Genomic DNA, 6,000 nt, shown 5'->3' with positions numbered 1-6,000 from the left:
CGTGAACATACTTGATTGGCACCATGGTGTGTTGTACAGTGTTTCATCAAGGTGGAATGTAATGTATGATGTGTCATGTTGTACACCGTTTGACCATGCAAGAATAAAGTTGTAATACTACTGTGATAGTATATTGTTGCTTTATGATGTACAGTGTTGAACCGTGATAGTATATTGTTGTGTTATGATGTACCATGTTGAACCGTGATAGTATATTGTTGTGTTATGTGGTACACTGTTGAACCGTGATAGTATATTGTTGTGTTATGTGGTACACTGTTGAACCGTGATAGTATATTGTTGTGTTATGTGGTACACTGTTGAACCGTGATAGTATATTGTTGTGTTATGTGGTACACTGTTGAACAGTGATGGTATGTTGTTGTGTTATGTGGTACAATGTTGAACCGTGATAGTATATTGTTGTGTTATGTGGTACACTGTTGAACCGTGATAGTAAATTGTTGTGTTATGTGGTACCATGTTGAACAGTGATAGTAAGTTGTTGCGTTATGATGTACAGTGTTGGACCGTGATAGTATAATGTTGTGTTATGTGGTACAATGTTGAACCGTGATAGTAAATTGTTGTGTTATGTGGTACCATGTTGAACAGTGATAGTAAGTTGTTGCGTTATGATGTACAGTGTTGGACCGTGATAGTATATTGTTGTGTTATGTGGTACACTGTTGAACAGTGATAGTATGATGTTGTGTTATGTGGTACAATGTTGAACCGTGATAGTATATTGTTGTGTTATGTGGTACACTGTTGAACCGTGATAGTATATTGTTGTGTTATGTGGTACACTGTTGAACAGTGATGGTATGTTGTTGTGTTATGTGGTACAATGTTGAACCGTGATAGTATATTGTTGTGTTATGTGGTACACAATGTTGAACCGTGATAGTAAATTGTTGTGTTATGTGTTATGATGTACAATGTTGAACAGTGATAGTAAGTTGTTGCGTTATGATGTACAGTGTTGGACCGTGATAGTATAATGTTGTGTTATGTGGTACAATGTTGAACCGTGATAGTAAATTGTTGTGTTATGTGGTACCATGTTGAACAGTGATAGTAAGTTGTTGCGTTATGATGTACAGTGTTGGACCGTGATAGTATATTGTTGTGTTATGTGGTACACTGTTGAACCGTGATAGTATATTGTTGTGTTATGTGGTACAATGTTGAACCGTGATAGTATATTGTTGCGTTATGTGGTACAATGTTGAACCGTGATAGTATGATGTGTTATGTGGTACAATGTGGAACCGTGATGGGTATGATGTTGTGCCATGTGGTACCAATGGTTGTGTAGTGCTGCGTAACGGGGGATCGATCAATGCATAGTTGAAGTTCCTGACTAATTGGATGTCTTTCAAGGTTGTCCAAGCTCGTTCACCAACTTTTGCATTGTCAATCAGACTCATAAAGAAAACATGGCATTCGAGTATCCTTAGATGATCACGGGAGTTCAGCCGAGTGTCGAGACGCGAGGGAAGAAACACGCGCCGTTTACAACAGGAGTTGCCCCGAAGATGTATGATTGAATCAATACAGGACGGGTACGCGGAGAGGGACGGAGAGAGCCAGGACTAGGAGAGAGCTCCACACACCGCTCGACATATTTCCATGGCTACTGTATTGATCTGAAGACGTTCTGCAAGACACAGACATGTTCGTGTGGCCTCGGGTGGTAACACGGCGCCCTGAGTGCGAGGTAGGTGTTCTTCAACGTGTCCTACTGTGCGAATGTCAGGCATCACTCAATACCTGCCCAGGCTTGTTATGGTGTAGTATATTCATGTGCGGGTTTTTGTCTAGTTGCTGTTGAACGGGGTACGATGATGTGTTAAATTCAGAAAACAGTCAGTTGAAACACAAACTCCACTGCACGTTAACAGGCACGGTTGAAGTACACCCGACACGACAGTCATGACGGACAAGTACGTGATAGCACTGTCGCCGCGTGGCACTGAGATTACATCGCTGTCTTACTGCGTGGCACTGGGATTACATCGCTGTCCATAACACTGTCACCGCATGGCACTGAGATTCCATCCCTGTCTTTAACATTGTCACCACGTGGCACTGAGATTACATCGCTGTCCATAACACTGTCACCGCATGGCACTGAGATTACATCCCTGTCTTTAACATTGTCACCACGTGGCACTGAGATTACATCGCTTTCTTTAACACGCTCACTGCATGGCACTGAGATTACATCGCTGTCTTTAACACGTTCACTGCATGGCACTGATATTACATCGCTGTCTTTAACACGTTCACTGCATGGCACTGAGATTACATTGCTGTCTTTAACACGATCACTGCGTGTCACTGAGATTACATCACTGTTTTTAACATTGTCACCACGTGGCACTAAGATTACATCGCTGTCTTTAACACGTTCACTGCATGGCACTGAGATTACATTGCTGTCTTTAACATTGTCACCACGTGGCACTGAGATTACATCGCTGTTTTTAACACTTTCACTGCATGGCACTGAGATTACATTGCTGTCTTTAACATTGTCACCACGTGGCACTGAGATTACATCGCTGTTTTTAACACGTTCACTGCATGGCACTGAGATTACATCGCTGTTTTTAACACTTTCACTGCATGGCACTGAGATTACATTGCTGTAATCAGTCAGTTGAAACACAAACTCCTCTGCACGTTAACAGGCACGGTTGACGTACACCCGACACGACAGTCACGGCGGACAAGTACGTGATAGCACTGTCGCCGTGTGGCACTGAGATTACATCCCTGTTTTTAACATTGTCACCACGTGGCACTAAGATTACATCGCTGTCTTTAACACTTTCACTGCATGGCACTGAGATTACATTGGTGTCCATAACACTGTCACCGAATGGCACTGAGATTACATTGCTGTCTTTAACACTGTCACCGCATTGGAATGAGATTACATTGCTGTCTTTAACACTTTCACTGCATGGCACTGAGATTGCATCGCTGTTTTTAACACGTTCACTGAATGACACTGAGATTACATCGCTGTCTTTAACACGTTCACTGCATTTCACTGAGATTACATTGCTGTTTTTAACACGTTCACTGCATGGCACTGAGATTACATTGCTGTAATCAGTCAGTTGAAACACAAACTCCACTGCACGTTAACAGGCACGGTTGAAGTACACCCGACACGACAGTCATGGCGGACAAGTACGTGATAGCACTGTCGCCGTGTGGCACTAAGATTACATCGCTGTATTTAACACTGTCACCGTGTAGCACTGAAATTACATCGCTGTCTTACTGCGTGGCACTAAGATTACATCGCTGTCCATAACACTGTCACCGTGTGGCACTAAGATTACATCGCTGTCTCTAACACTGTCACCGCGTGAGACTGAAATTACATCGCTTTCTTTAACACTGTCACTGCATGAGATCTGACAAAATACTGAACTTACACCGCCTTTGTATCACAGATACTGTATCAAATCTGAAGTAACATTGAGATGATATCACCCTAAAAGTACTATCACTGTATCAAATCTGACTTAACATTGAGATGGTATGGCCCTAATAACACTGTCACTGTATCAAATCTGACTTAACATTGAGATGGTATGGCCCTAATAACACTGTCACTGTATCAAATCTGACTTAACATTGAGATGGTATGGCCCTAATAACACTGTCATTGTATCAAATCTGACTTAACATTGAGATGGAATGGCCCTAATAACACTGTCACTGTATCAAATCTGACTTAACATTGAGATGGTATGGCCCTAATAACACTGTCACTGTATCAAATCTGACTTAACATTGAGATGGTATGGCCCTAATAACACTGTCACTGTATCAAATCTGACTAAACACTGAGATGGAATGGCCCTAATAACACTGTGACTGTATCAAATCTGACTTAACATTGAGATGGTATGGCCCTAATAACACTGTCACTGTATCAAATCTGACTTAACATTGAGATGGTATGGCCCTAATAACACTGTCATTGTATAAAATTTGACTAAACACTGAGATGGTATGGCCCTAATAACACTGTCATTGTATCAAATCTGACTTAACATTGAGATGGAATGGCCCTAATAACACTGTGACTGTATCAAATCTGACTTAACATTGAGATGGTATGGCCCTAATAACACTCTCATTGTATCAAATCTGACTTAACATTGAGATGGAATGGCCCTAATAACACTGTGACTGTATCAAATCTGACTTAACATTGAGATGGTATGGCCCTAATAACACTCTCATTGTATCAAATCTGACTTAACATTGAGATGGAATGGCCCTAATAACACTGTCACTGTATCAAATCTGACTTAACATTGAGATGGTATGGCCCTAATAACACTGTCATTGTATCAAATCTGACTTAACATTGAGATGGAATGGCCCTAATAACACTGTCACTGTATCAAATCTGACTAAACACTGAGATGGTATGGCCCTAATAACACTGTCATTGTATAAAATTTGACTTAACACTGAGATGGTATGGCCCTAATAACACTGTCACTGTATCAAATCTGACGTAACATTGAGATGATATTGTCTGTGTATATTTTGTTTCAAACATGTTTGGTCGCATATATCCTTTAAATAACCAAGTTTTAAACATGTTTTGTCGCATATATCCTTTAAATAACCAAGTTTTAAACATGTTTTGTCGCATATATCCTTTAAATAACCAAGTTTTAAACATGTTTTGTCGCATATATCCTTTAAATAACCAAGTTTTAAAGCAGGCTTGAATGCTGACAACAATCAACCCGTGAAAGAGCGTGTACGGCAGCAAACCGCAGGATGTAGGTTTTTTGACGTGCAGTGAGCAGGAGCGCCACAGCCGTGCGTGGTTTTATTCCTGAATATGAAGGTCAGGCAAAGTCGATAAATCTATGCGGACCATTATTTCTGCCTATCCAGTGTTTATGAATGAAATGCTGGCCACTGTGTTCAATGTTTCACAGTCTGTGATTAACAGATGATGAAACAGATACCAGTAAACAAAAAAAGGATGTAGGTCGACCCTATTGAGAGCGTCCCGGGTCAACCACAAGAGTTCAGGGTTGGTTCATTAGAGTACAGGCTCCACCAAACCAAACTGATGCCGGGAATCAGATCGATGCTTACTTTCATCAAGCCATTGCCAGCAAACGTCAGTGGTCTCATGAAAACTGGGGTAGTCGCCTCTGGTCACGTGTCATGTTGTCATATTTCTTCATGTCGGTAGTGGTGCCTTACGACCTCGACCTCGAAACCTTTGTTGTCCCATGTTCGTGGCGTGTGGTCATTTATTTTTCGGGAAGACAATATCTGGCACTAGAGTTCTGAGTCTTCATCCTCGCGCCAAATACAAAGAACCGCAATTATTGTTTTCAATATATGTGGTGGATAAGAAACTTGAACCTGTAAAGCATAATTATATCTTTCAATATGTTTTTTGGAAAAGTTTCCTTTTTCGATAAAACACAAGCCGCATATCCTTTGCCCAACCTTGTCCTTTCCTTACCACTTAATCCTAGCCCATTCCCATCACCCGCTTATATCTCCGTCAGTACCTCTGACCCGACTCCCATCACCTATCCCCAATCCCTGCTTCTAGCCCCATCCTCATCCTCCGATCCTATCGTCATCGAATCCACCACTCCAACCCCAACCCTCTCCTAACCACATCCACCATCAGCCATACCCATCTCTACCCCGACTCCTATGTCGAAGACATAAAACTTCTGTCGAAATGTCGCCTATACAGAATAAAGACGTTGTATATCCATAAAAAATTCCTCATTCTTGTTTATACGTACACAACGGGTGTAAAGTTCTGAATATGTAGATTATTCTCCGACTTATTTACATGTACACAACGAGTGTAAAGGTCTGAATATGTAAATTTTTCTTTGACTACTGGTCCTTTATCCGCTAGGAAGTCCATTTATTCAATCGAACGTACGGCCACTTTGAAGAGAATAATCTGTT

The 6,000-nt window shown here is 41.2% G+C and overlaps 1 protein-coding gene across 1 annotated transcript in view; it reads left to right on the top strand.

The window, feature by feature from the left end:
• The first annotated feature begins 1,608 nt into the window (after positions 1-1,608).
• The window catches only part of LOC124291825 (polypeptide N-acetylgalactosaminyltransferase 1-like), a 35,688-nt gene continuing 31,296 nt past the window's right edge, over positions 1,609-6,000 (top strand). Inside the window, exon 1 of the mRNA XM_046728898.1 lies at positions 1,609-1,723. The gene's annotated coding sequence lies outside the window, so the exon portion shown is untranslated. The remainder of the gene's footprint in view (positions 1,724-6,000) is intronic.

The sequence above is a fragment of the Haliotis rubra genome, unplaced genomic scaffold (assembly GCF_003918875.1).
Source record: "Haliotis rubra isolate DU_JTF1 unplaced genomic scaffold, ASM391887v1 Scf50, whole genome shotgun sequence".
Taxonomy (NCBI): Eukaryota; Metazoa; Mollusca; class Gastropoda; order Lepetellida; family Haliotidae; genus Haliotis; species Haliotis rubra.
The sequence above is the reverse complement of the archived record's forward strand: the minus strand, read 5'-3'. Positions and strand labels throughout refer to the sequence as shown.